This window comes from Amblyomma mixtum, chromosome 1 (genome assembly GCF_055824585.1).
Source record: "Amblyomma mixtum isolate Tamu chromosome 1, ASM5582458v1, whole genome shotgun sequence".
Lineage (NCBI taxonomy): Eukaryota > Metazoa > Arthropoda > Arachnida > Ixodida > Ixodidae > Amblyomma > Amblyomma mixtum.
This window is the reverse complement of record NC_143012.1, coordinates 205,914,561-205,928,951: the sequence shown is the minus strand read 5'-3', so window position 1 is coordinate 205,928,951 and position 14,391 is coordinate 205,914,561.

The following is a 14,391-nucleotide window of genomic DNA, read 5'->3' as shown; positions in this document are numbered from 1 at the left end:
ATCAGAGGCATAACATATTCTTGGCGGCTGTGTTGTCCAGCAAAAATGTAGAGGCATGGGCATGCAGTGAGGCCCAAAACCGTAGTTCGACTTGAGAGCAGCTCAACAGTTAGTTCACTGCGGTTATAGAAATTTCTGAACCGGGCGGTTTTCTGAACCCGGACGCTTTATTGGCCCATTGGCCTTCGAAATTATCCAAAGCGACGATCGGCGCTCTGCGGAAACAACGCTAAAGGAGGGTTTCACAGCAGCACAGGAAAGAACGTTTGAGAGCTTGGAGGTTTTCATATGATGCAGTGCAGTTGCCGACAGGCATGCAGGCAGAGGAGGGAGATGTACAGTCTTTGTCAAAAGTTTAGAGCCCAGGGGGTTTGCTTCTAAGCCTCGCAGTGGGACTCCTATAACATTCGTGGTTGTCCTACCCATCGGAGGAGGCAGGACCAGAAATCTTCTTACCTTCAGGAAATTTAGAGCGCTGGAGATGCATTACGAACCAGACAGTGTGCTTCAGAAGCAAACCCCCTGGGCTCCAAACTTTTGACAAAGGTTGCTCGCCGCGGTGGCTCAGGTGCTCGGCTGCTGACCCCATGGCTGACCCGCGTATTCGATATCCCGGCCGCGGTGGTCGAATTTCGATGGAGGCCAAATTCTAGAGGCCCGCGTACTGTGCGATATCAGTGCAGGTTAAAGAACCCCAGGTGGTCGAAATTTCCTGGGCCCTTCGCTACACGGCGTCTCTCATAGCCTGAGTCGCTTTAAGAGCAAAGGATCTTTGAGTGCCGCAAACGATCGCGCGGGAGCCTGCAAAAAATTGAAAACTGGTTAGGAGGAAATTGCAGTATAGTAACTATCTCAGTTACCAAACCAAACCAACCAATCAAGTTCAGTTTAGCAAAATGATTATGATAGATGTAACTGGTTTCACTCAGATATTACCATGTCCTTTCATTGTAAACCAGTATATGGGAACTAGCATATTCGTGCAATGACAGAGCAGATCGATAATGCTGTATAGATTTTAAGCTTGGCATGACAGCTAGTAGTGTGCGATGAGCTTTACTTTGTCATGACATATATATATATATAGCCACGAACGGTGGTCGGCAGACCTTTTCCAGGCTGGTGTCAAGTTCTGTTGCAATAGTTCCGAAAGTGCTATTGCAGTCGTGCACGTTATAGGAGCATTCACTCTCACTGAAATATTAGGGTGACTAAGCACGCAAAGATGCCGTCATGCAGTTATGCAGACAGTCAGATAATCTCTAAAAACTCCTGCTGTTAATTTATAATGATATACACGCATGCTTACTGAAGTAAGCGAAAGCGATGACCCAGCACACTCTGTCAGTCGACGAAGATGGCCTGTCGCAGCCTTGAAGTCCGCACGAAAATGCAGGGAGCATACAACGCTACACTTCGTCGGTAACCAATTATCCGAACGTTGCAGTGCGTCAGTCCACGCGTCCTGGCACTCTCTTCCGACTCTCTTCTTTTTGCATGATTTTTACTTTTTATGATTCGCCTTCAAGGTTCTCGCCAGACGCTCCCTCCTCAGATTGTGGCGGCGTACATCTTGATTATATTATATCTTGGTTATATTAGCTCTATGCTTGAAAGTGGCTGTTTACGACTTCATTTCTGTATTGCAATGACAGATGGCGCTGGTAATCTTTCCCAGTCATAGAGCTAATATACCAACAGTTTTCCCAGTTATGCCCAGTGCCCGTACAAACCTACACAAACGTCATTCGCGCGGGAAATTTAAACTCCAAGAGCGGAAAAAAAATTCATAAAATCGCGCACACACATGTGTCTGAAGGGGATAAATAAACACGGCTTCCTTTTGTTTTGTTTGATTTGTTTGTTTCCTTGCACGAACCTGCACGCGAAAGCGTTCCCTTTCGGCAGTCGGGGACGTATCACTCAATTCGCGACGTATGGAAAAATGATAGGTGTAACGTTAACAGACCGGAAGCGGGCAGTGTGTGTGAGAGGATAAACGCGGGGTAAAGACAGTCTAAATCAAGAAGAATAAATGTGGTCGGGCAGGGCATGCATTGCAAAGGCAAGATAACCGCTGGCCCTTAAGGGTAACGGAGTGGATTCCAAGAGAAGGCAAGCGTAGCAGAGCATGGCCGAATGTTAAGTGGGCGGATGAGATAAAGAAGTTTGCTGTGATACGGTGGCCGCAACTGGCAAAGGACCGAGTTATTGGAGAGACATGGGAGAGGTCTTTGCCCTGCAGTGGGCGTAGTCAGGATTATGATGATGATGGCGTGTGCTTACCTTCGTGTGCTTGCCTTAGAGCTTTCACTCGTCTTACTAGGTTCAGTCGGGTTGAACCACAGCTCATTTTTGAAGCGAAAATCTTCCCTAGGCTAGTCAACACCGGGTCTGGCGTATGCTCCGTGACCAGAATTAGCCACAGCTGCGCATGAGCAGAACTGAGTGACGTCACAGAAGAGGCGCAGGTGGTCGGAGCGGCCGCCGCCGCAATCACTGCCGCGATTCCGCCGCCTGACCTTTTGGCGCAGCCCGCGCTACTGCGCATGTGCGCCGCCTTGTCACCGCCGCTACTACTGCGCGCTCGCCTCCTCGCCACTGCTTAACCTTTCGTTACAGCCGCGTGTTTAACAGTTACTACGCATGCGGAAGAAGGGCTATATAACGCGCTTGCCTACACCGTTATCGTGGTGCTCCCAGGACATAGGGCGCGAACTGCGGCAGCCATGACGTCAAACAAAGCATAACTGAAGCTTTTCGCTTGTATATCCAGGCTTAACCAGAGCTAAGCCACTGCCAATTTTTTTTTTGCAGGTGGAAACCACCGCCACATACCCGAAAGGGCGACTGAGGTGTCCACTGACCCAGGAAGCCAGTTATGCGCCTTTCCTTTCCTCAAAATCGATGGAGTCTAGAACATTGCTAGCTTTCCCAATGAACGCCGACGGCCTACTGAAAAATTTGGTTTTGAGGAAAGGATATGGCGCAGTATCTGTCTCACACATCTCGGTGGACACCTGAACCGCGCCGTTAGAGAAGGGATAAAGGAAAGAGTGAGAAGAGGTACCATAGTGGAGGTCGGCGGAAAAACGTTAGAGAGCACTGCGGAAACCGCATTGGAGTAATGCGAAAACGACCCTTCCTCGCCGCATCTAATTGCACCTCTTTGCCTCTAGTTGCTCTTCTTTGCCTTTATCTCGATTGTGACGTCGCGTCTGACAATCGAATCATACAATTCACTTTAAACCACACTGAATGGACCTTACTCTATAATTAATTCGCATCTAATTCACAATTACTTCATTTCATTCGCACTTCATTCACCTAATTCACAATTCTGACATCATCAATCCACAATTATATATTTAAATCGCAATTGCTTCCTTAATTGTGAATTGATTCATTTAATTCACACTTAATTTACAATTAAAACGGTTTACAGCAATTCACCTTTAATTCATTCCAATGTATCATTAAGTCGCATTATACCCACATTAATCCACCTTAATTTATAACTAATTCGCATTAATTCACTCTAATGCATCTTAATTTATCTTCATTTACTACTGGCGTTACCATAATTAGTTATTATTGATTACGTATTAACACCAAATCCCCCATCGTTTCACCTCGGTATTCATTTCGGACATTCAAATTTCGCGCCGTGCATTGGCTCCGCTAACTTTTCTGGTCACGTGGGCCAATCACGTGGTAGGTCACGTGGAGGCGTCTAGTGGTATGCCACTTCCGGCGATTGAAATTTCGCGCCACACCGCCCTGACCAAGCCCTCTTTTTGCCGTTTTTTTGGCTCTAATTAATTAACTAATGATTCAATCGGAACCAAATTCTTTGCACCGCATCCTCACATGATGCCCTTTCGATTACAACCACTTTTTAAACGATATCTCTTTATAGTTCCCGCAACTGCTGCCGACACGACACCTTTTGTGGACACAAACCCGCCGACAAGCCCAGTAATGCTTTCGCATTAGTAATTTCGACCCCCCGGTGTTCTTTAACCTGCATTGACATCGCACAGCACCAGTGCCGTGTTTATGCTCCAACGTTGTCAACGCATGCAGCGCACACCTCTCTCACGTAGCTCACGTAGCTCAAAGCTTGATTGAGTCGTCCACTGATCAGGGAACTTTCGTTTCTAGCTCTGATGCTTCACGTCCACCCGCGAAATTTGAAGAGTGCTTTTTGTGCGAAAGCTCTCGCGCAATCCAGTTGAGAAGGAGGAGCAGATTGCAGACTCAAAGCTGTTACACCTGTGGCAGGCACAAAAAGGCCTCCAAAAACGCTGGAAGAAGCAAAAACACAACAAGCGACTACGCAAAAAGATCGCTGAAATCTAGAGGCGAATTGAGGAACATACACTTACTCTCCAAACACAACAATGGAACCAAATATGTGAAAGCGTCAATGGACAGCTCGGAAATAAGAAGACATGGCATCTTCTAAGACACCTGCTCGACCCAGAACAAACACGTCCCGTGCAACAAAGTCAACTGTACAGACTCATACATAAATATGAGGGTACAACTGAAGACCTAATCAAAGAGCTAGCAGAACGTTATCTAAACACGGATGATGGTACCACACAACCAGACTACCGGGGGACTCCTAATCAAAATTTAGACGCAGACATCACAGACGCAGAGGTCTGGTACGCAATTGGAAAACTGCGGACAACATCTGCGGCAGGACCAGACAAAGTAACAAATAAGACTCTCAGGAACTTAGACGCAACGTCGATCGCGGCGGTTACAGACCTTATGAACAAATACTGGCATGCAGGCAACATACCACCAGAGTGGAAACACGCGAAAATCACTTTTATACCTAAAGCGGGTAAGAAACTCAGCACTGAGAATCTACGCCCAATTTAATTAACATCATGCCTAGGCAAACTCATGGAGCATGTCATCCTCAATAGGCTCCAAAACTATGCGGAGGACATGAACCTCCTACCTGAAACAATGTTAGGATTCAGGGCCCAACTATCTACCCAGGACATACTCTTGCAGCTTAACAAGGGCATAATTGAAGCTGACCAGGGAACAGGAACGAAAGCAATATTGGGTTTAGACCTTGTTAAAGCTTTCGACAACGTCACCCACAAAGCCATTTTGACAAGCTTGTCAGAAATCAACCCCGGAGAAAGGACGTACAACTACATCCGATCCTTCCTCACTAACAGAACAGCAGTGATAACGGTCGGAACAATAGAGTCTGCCCCAATCACACTAGGAAGTAAAGGAACGCCACAGGGCTCCGTCCTGTCCCCTTTCCTTTTTAACCTCTCCCTCATCAAAATTCCCCCCAAACTGGCACAAATACCAGACCTACATCACACGTTCTATGCAGATGACATCACACTTTGGGTACCCAAAGGATGCGAAGGCTACATAGAAGACACACTCCAAGCAGCAGTGGACATCATTGAGGCATGCGCATGGGAATCCGGCCTCACTTGTTCTGAGCAAAAATCTGAGCTCTTCGTGATCCGTCGTAAACAAAGAGGTAGGCGTACCACGACATCCCCCCGCAAATAAACGTCTATGTTAATGGACGATCTGTCAAAGAGGTACAGACCATGAGAATACTGGGGTTGTATTTACAAACAAATGGAAAGAATACTGACACACTCACTAAGCTAAAACGCACGGTAGAAGCGACGGCGCGATTAATCCGCCGCATAGCTAACCGCAGACAAGGGGTGAGGGAAAGAGATTTTTGCCGACTAGTGCAGGCCTTTGCGCTAAGCAGGATACTCTATGCCACCCCTTATCTCAAATTTTCGAAAGCAGAAAAGGACAAATTGGATAGCATGATACGGCAGGCCTATAAGGCTGCGTTAGGACTCCCACTAAATGCCTCAACCGAAAGGCTTATGAGGTTAGGAATACATAACACCTACAATGAACTGAAAGAAGCCCATTTAATGGCTCAAACAGCGCGATTAGCCAATTCCAGAACTGGCAGGAGTATTCTTACCAGGCTCGGAATTAACTTTCAACCTACGAATAACGATGCTAAAGTAGACTTACCCCGCGACTATAGGACGGCCCTACTAATCAAGCCACTCCCCAAAAACATGCACCCCTTACACCATGAGGGTAGAAGACAAGCACGAGCCAAAGCCTTACATAAGAAATACAGAGAGTGCGCTGCAACACTTTATGTAGATGCGGCAGAATACAAAAATACCAATGCCTTTGCAATTGTGGTTGTGAACGAGAATGGTGACCTCATCGTCCTGGCAACATTCAAAACGAAATCCTCTGAAACGGCAGAAGAGGCGGCTATAGCCCTCGCCCTAGCACATACCCAAGGGAGCATCATCCTCAGCGACTCCAAAATGGCCATCGTAATTTCGCAAAAAGGCGAATTACAAACACCTCCCTTAGAATCCTTAGCGCATCCAAATTCCCACCAAATAATTCCTAACTGATATGGGTCCAAGCCCATTTGGGGAATCCGGGGAACGAGGCAGCCCACAATAAACCCCGAGGATTTGTCGACCGGGCAGTGGATGAGTCTGGGTCCCTGAATTTCACGAAGGACTCAATGATCACATATCATGATCTCACCAATCATTTTAAATTAGAGAGCAGAATTTTCCCCCCTCCAGACAAAAGACTTACTAAAGAACAAGAGGTTACGTGGCGTCGTCTACAGACGAGATCGATACGCACCCCATCACTCCTCGCGCACATTTATCCAGATCTTTACAATCCAAACTGCAAACACTGTGGCCAACGTGCTACCTACGATCACATCCTGTGGGACTGCACAATAGAGCCACCTCCGGGTGATCTAGTTACAGCTCCTTCTCTCGAGCGGTGGGAGACCGTGCTGGCTAGCTCTGACCCCAGAACGCAAGTTTTGGCGGTGGAGTGGGCTGACAAAGTCGTCGAGGGCTATGTACTCTCGACCACTTAACGCGACCTCTTGCCAAGCTCTTCCCGGCGAATAAAATGTTTTACAATCAATCTCGCGCAATCGTCAGAGTCGAGCAAAAAACTTGCTTGAGCATCTTGCGTGTACACCGCTCTTCGGTAGCAACTGTAATGCCAAGCGGCAAGAATTTGGTCCGAACCACCCCCGAAATTTCACCTTGGTTGATTTGAACAAAAAAAGGTGTCCAACCATGACTGAACGTGCCCGACACGATCACGACTTCCAAATTTCTCCCGGGTAAATTGAAATTTGGTTTTGACGAAAGGAAATTAGGCAGTAACGCTCTCACATATCTCGGTGGAGACCGCGCCGTAAGCGAAGGGATAAAGGAGGGAGTTAAGGAAAAAAAGGAAGGAAGAGGTGCCGTGGTGGAGGACTCGGATTAATAATTTCGACCACCTGGAGATCTTTAATGTGCACTGACATTGCACAGCACACGGGCGCCTTTTGCATTTGGTAAATTGGTTTTCTGGGTAAGGAAATGGCGCAGTAACTGTCTCGCATATCTCGGTGGACACCTGAACTCTGCCCTAACGGAAAGGATAAAAGATGGATGGATGGAAAAAACTTTATTACACACACAAAAAAAAATCTTCCAGGGTGGTCCCCGACTGGTCCAGGAGTCCACGGGCTTGTGCTTCACGTAAAGCCCGATCCACCAGCCATTTAGGCCGGCGGGCTGAGCGGTCCGTAAAGCAGCCTCCCAGGAAGAATGAGTGGGATTGGGGATGGGGGGTACTGCCTTTGGGGAAGAACATTCCCAAAGGTAGTGGAAAAGTGTGGACCTGGGCACGCCACAGGTGTTACAATCAAGAGGAAAGGTGGGGTGAAAGCATGAGAGGCGGTGGGGTGAAATAAAGCAGCCTGTCTGTAATTGTCGCCACGTGGCGCTGGATAAGGGCGACAAGGTACTGTGGGGTGGTGGCAGTGTCATGCGGCTGAGTTTGTAGAATGTTGTGCTTTCATGATATGCAGACAGGACCGATGTAGCCTCTTTCGCAGGGTTGGGTGCCTGATCATCCGGGGTCCGGGAGGAGAGTTCTCGGGCCAGCGCATGAACGCGCTCATTACCGGGGATCGAGGCTTGCCCAGGGACCCACGACAGAGTAACCGTTCGGTCGAGAGAGGTGGCCGCGGTAAGAATATGGTGTGTTGCCGGCGTCGCCACGCCCTTTAGGTAGTGGCGGTACGCGGCCTGGGAATCTGTGCAAATTTCGGTTATGTTTTTGTCAAAGGTGGAGTGGGCCAGAGCAAGTGCGATGGCGGCTCCTTCCGCCTCTGCAGGCGAATTAGATCGGATAGTGGCGGCGGCCACCACTGTGCCGTCTTCATAGGCTGCGACTGCCGTGAAATATCCTGCTTTAGAATTTTGTGCTGCGTCGACATAAAGGATATCGGAGCGGTTGCTGTATGTTTTGGTATAATAGCTCGCTCGTGCCTGCCGCCTACCGTGATGGAGACTAGCACTCATATTGCGCGGTAGGGGCTTCTGATATATGTGATCCTGCGTGCGCAGAGAAATCATGTAAGGTGTAGGACTTGTTCGGATGGGAATTGGTGGATTGAGACGTAGCTGTCGCAGTAGGCATTGTCCTTTTTCCGTGCGACTGAGGCGGACTAATTGGTTGGTGCGTTGAGCCTCTATTAATTCGATCACTGTATTGTGGGTACCAGTGGCCAGGAGACGGTTCGTGCTAACCGTCCGTGGAAGACGTAGGGCGGAGGTGACAGCCGTGCGTATTAGGATGTCTGCCTGTTGTCTTTGCCGCTGAGTGAGTATGTGGTATGGGAGGTGGTATGTAATGCTGCTAATGATTAGTGCATTTGTCATATTGAGGGTCTCGCGTTCAGACAGCCCATGATTGCGTGCTGCCACCCGCCTGATAAGTGCAGCGACCTGTTTGGTCTGTCTCTGCAAGAGGTGAAGGGCGGCGGTTGCATCGAGTGTGTTGTTAATGAGAAGGCCGAGAATCTTCACCTGAGGCACAATGGGCACTGGATTCCCGTACATGTGCAGTTCAATCGGGGGGTCACTGGAAAGGGGTTTCAGCTGCAGGAGTTCCGATTTGTTTGGAGAGCAACGTAGGCCTGTGTTTGCTAAATGGGTGGTGGTGATGTCTATGGCAGATTTCAGGATACCCTGGGCTGTTCCAAGGGATCCTCCCGTTGTCCAGAGGGTTATATCATCTGCGTATATGGCTGTGTGGAGCCCTGGGATAGCAGCAAGCTAGGGCCTTTGCCAGTGGCGCTAGGGCAATGTTAAAGAGTAAAGGTGATAGAACCGCCCCTTGTGGGGTTCCCCGATTAGGCGGGACTGGCATAAGAAAGGAATAGGTGCCGTAGTGGAGGGCTCCGGAATAATTTCGACCACCTGGGGATCTTAACGTGCACTGACATCGCGCAGCACACGGGCGCCTTCTGCGTTTCGCCTCCATCGAAACGGTGCCGCCGCGGTCCGGTTCGAACCCGGGTGCTTCGGCTTTGTAGCCGAGCACTCTAACCACTGAACCACCGCGGCGGGTCTAAAAAATATATGTGAGACAGATACTGCACCCCCCCCCCCCCAAAAAAAAAAATAATTAACAAATTAACACAGAAATGCAAGACAAAAAGAAAAAACGCCCGCCGTGGTGGCTCACTTGTTAGGGCGCTCAGCTACTGAGCCGGAGTACCCGGGTTCGAACCCAACCGCGACGGCAGCGTTTCGGTGGAGGCGAAACGCAAAAGGCGCCCCTGTGTTGTGCGATGTCAGTGCACGTTAAAGATCCCCAAGTGGTCGAAATTACTCTGGAGCCCTGCGCTACGGCACCTTGCTTCTGTCGAAACGCGGCCGGCGCGGTCGGGTTCGAACCCGGGTATACTCCGGCTAAGTAGACGAACGCCTTAATCATTTAGCCACCGCGCAGGTCTTTGCCCCGGGTCATTTCCAAAAATTTCACCTTAGCCGATTTGAACCAAACTCTAATTCCAACTCTAACTGACAGCGCCCGGCCTGATGGTAACATCCAAACTTGTCCAGGTCATTTCCAATATTTTCTGGCCCCGGGCCAACCTGAGAAAAGCAGTTCACAATTTTGAGATTTGCGCCTTCTCTTTGCTATGGTGTAGCTCGTGGCGTCGCCATTTGTGTCACCGCACTTTCGCGCGTCGGACATGCGTTTAAGGACTGGTTATATTTTTTTTTGCGCACAGATGGAAGTTGGTGAAGACGACGACGTGCGGTGCGCAGCGCGCGTGTGTGGCAGATAAACACGAGGCGTGATCGGTTGCGGCGATGGCACACTTCCCTCACGCAGTGGCCAGCGAAGCTAATATGCACGCGCCACCGCTGGTTCGACACCCAGTCTCGACAAAAAATTCAGGGGCACCTTGTTGACCTAAAGTGCGGTGAGGCGAAAGCCTTATGCGCCGTGTTGCTGCTTGTGTCATTGATGTGTTGTTAAGACGTTAAGCTTCGCCTCTAAGAGCGAAACACGACAGCGTCTTGAAACGCTGCCAGGGAGTCCACAGAACGCCATCGCCCGTTCGGTTGTACGCCTTGCTCGTCGGTAAATTGGTTTTTAGGAAAGGAAATGTATCTGTCTCGCATATCTGGGTGGACACCTGAACCTCGCCGTAACGGGAAGGGAGGAAGATGGGAGTGAACGAAGACGCCGTATTCACTAGACGCGCCTTTGTTCATTCCAAACCATCCAGCTGGCATGGCGGAGAAAATGTACAGAGTGGCTCTAGTTTTGACAGCCACTCCGGAGGGTCCGCAGCGGCCTTCTGAGTGGCCAGAAACATGTCCATACATTCGCGAAAGTAAATCCTGGCAGGTCTTGCGTCTCGGTCACAATGGTAGCCTGCCATTCTGGAGCGCCATATACAGTGGAGGCCTGTCAGCATTATTAAGTCGAAAGGCACCCCATCCTCATTTTCAACAGATAAGTACCGAATGCCGTACGGGTCTAGCGGAAATTCTTTCTTTAAGGTTCCCTGCAACACATCCCAAAAATAAACTCCTTCCCAACAGTGTAAAAAAACATGGTCTATTGTTTCCGCCTTCCTGCAAATCAAACAGTGAGATCCCCAGGGGAAAGGATTCCGTTCCCTCTAAAAATTTTTAACCGGTAAGGTTCCGGTGTGCAGCTTAAAAAAGAATGTTTTTGTTCCTGGCGGCACCTGCATTTTTTTCACTCTCTTTAAAACATCTTTGCCTGGGCCTCCACTGTACAAGACCCTGTACAAGGGCACGGGGAAAACTACATCGCACAAAGCACGGTACAGTTTCTTTCAGAAAAAAGAATACGGTCACTGACCAAGTCAAGAAATTTTAGACGTTTCGGAACCTCGTACGGGTTCCTTGACCGTATTCTTTTTCCTTTAAACTCAATGCCTGACCAGACGTATTTTCGTCGAACTATTGATTATTACAGTTTCTTTCGTTTCACAGTGGACAGAAAGTCATTCGAAAACCGCGCGGAAAGAAACCTTACACTGGCAAGGATTTCCCGGTAAAAACCGCTGACCCTACTGTAAACCTCAGCAGTTCCGACTACGTACTCCGGCAGCAGGCGCCGCAGCCTAACTTGGCGTATACGGTGCGCAAAAACGTACATTGCCTGAATTTTAATTAGACAAAGCCAGATTCATGCTGGCTGACCACGAGTCGTGTGTACATAGCGTTTATTGTGTTTTGTTGATTGTTTGTTTTGTCCAATTTCCTTTACAAAAGCCAGGCAATAAAGAAAAAAAAGCTGGCATGGCGGAGTGGTTAGCATGCTCGTCTCGCACTCCGGAGATCGGGGTTCGATTCGCGAACTCGACCAATTTCCTACTTGGTTTTATTAATTTATCTGGCCTGATTAGAAAGGTTTATTAGACTAATTGGGTGATTAACTAATTAACTAAACTCAGTCACACGGAGTTGGAGCATCACTATGCCACCCCTTTAAGTGCTTGTATGGTTACTAGCCAAAGTACAATTGGCCCCGTTTGAAATTCGCGCACTGTGACGTCACGACCGTTTCGACCAATTGAAAAGCGTGACATTTCTGTCGACAACTCCTGCTTACAACGATGAGGCATTAAAGGCTTCCGCCTTAATACGCAATTTCTGCAGGTATCTGAGATGAATGAAGGGTCTAAGGTCGAGGCTTCAGAGTCCCATCAGCTTTTTAAAGATTGGCAGTGAATTAGCGCTACCGCTCTAAACTCCGCCTGTGGGAGGTGCAAGATGTCCGTGCACTTTAAATATCCATAGGTGGTCGAAATAATTCCAGACGCCACATCTCTGAAGATGCCTCAAAACCACAGAAAAAAAAAGAAAGCACTAGAGTACAAGAAAGTTTTCCTTTCCTGCCTTCAACAGCCCTCCACTACGCCAACTCTTTCTGACTTCTTTCACTCCCTCTTTCATTCCTTCTACTACGGCAGGGTTCGGGAGTCCACATATGAGAACCAGAGACGGCGCCTACCCTTTCCGATTATTATTATAACTATACACCGTCCACTATGACACACCTTTCTGTCTTTCTTCTTGCACTCCCTCCTTCACCTCTTCCCTCTCGAGCGAGAAGTAAGTCCAAAAAAAATTCAGAGGGCACCTTGACTGTCTAAAGTGCGTAGAGGCGAAAGCGTCTTCCGCACCACACTGACTGCCTCTGTGGCACTGGTGACGTCACCACTGGATGACGTCACACACAATCACTCACCAATTACAAAGTAATGAGAAATTACTAATTAACGACTAATTACTTATTAATACCTAATTACTTATTAACTGCTAATTAATGACGCTTAAGCTTCGCATTTAGTGGAACGCGACATCGTGTTGTAGCGCTGCCAGGGAGTGCACGGAACGCCACCACCCGTTCGGCGCGATGCCTTTTACGTTGGAAACACCTTTGAACGCAATGCTTTTTGAGGAAAGAGAATTGCGCAGTAATTCTGGGTCATCTCGGAGGACACCCGAACCGCACCGTACAGAAAGGGAGGAAGTGGGAGTGAAAGAAGAAAGAGAAAGAGGGGCCGTAATGAAGAAAAAATTGTATTTGAGGAAAGGAAATTACGCAGTAACTGTCTGGTATATCCCGGTGGATACAGTTGACACGACTGCAGCGCATGGATGGACACCGCGAGCACGGACGGACACCGCGAGAATGAGCCCTTAAAGGCTTCCGCCTTAATACACCGTTCCCAGAGCCGGGAACTGACTGTGTCGATCACGGTCCCGAAGAGCCTGGTGAAAGGCGCCGAAGCCGGCACCAGGATGACGAACGAAGGTTTTCTCGAAGACTCCTAAATATGATGGCAACACCCCCCGGTCTTCCACAAGGTGCGCAGGTGTTCCTCAACCGGGCGAGGTCCGGATATGCTTATACCGACGACCTCGACGCCCGCTGGCGCCGCCGCAGACGCAGAACGACCGAGCACGCAGACCACAACTACGACACCCATCAAGAAGAAAGAACATCGCTTAGATGCTTCGCTTGCATGCAGGAAGGCCAGACAATATGCCACCTTGCGTGGGACTGCTAAGGACTGGAGAATAGCTGTCGGCAGCACCGCCCAACCTGGATGCTGACCTACGAAGAACGCATTCGTCTGCGCGGGCGGCTTAACTAAGTCTCTGCACAAAAAGTACTTAATAGATCGGACAGCGGTCTGCGTCGACTCCGCCGAATACCCCGACCGCGAAGGTTTTTCGCTCGCGGTTCTAAACTACAGTGGACGGCCGCTGGTTGCGTGCTCCATTCCCGACAGATCGCCTGAAGAGGGCGAGGCAGCGGCCATAGCCTTGGCGATGGTCTCCACCACTGCAGAAACCACCTTCAGCGACTCTAAATCTGCGATTCGTAATTTCGCCAAAGGCCGGGTCTCCCCTGTCACCCTCTCTCTCCTCCACTCCACCAAGCTCCAACTCCGCCCTATCCAACTGATCTGGGTCCGTACGCACTCATCCCATCCAGGGAACGAGGCGGCCCACAATTATGCCCGAGGATTCGTTGACCGGGATGTGGTGTCGCCCGTCCTGCGGACGGCAAGAGATCGTATGGTTACATTTCATGACATAACCATGCACTACCGCTTCGGTAGACTTTTATATCCCCCCGCAGATAGCATAGTTCTCTCACCAAACCCCAAGAGGTTGTGTGGAGGCAACTCCGAACGAACACCTTCCCCAACCCCGCGATATATGCCCGCATATACCTGAGGGTCTACTCCCCTTCCTGTCAACTATGTGGCCAACATGCCACTCTATCCCACATACTCTGGGCTTGCCCTCGGGCATAGAGTTTCTTACTATTACCTAGAGGGAAGGCTGGCGGCGCGCGGCACTTCAGCCACCATGGACGCTCAAAGCATCATGGGGCGGTGAGCTACTTGTTGCGAGACAGTCGTAGTTTTTCAAGAACACAGTGTCATTACTAAGACGT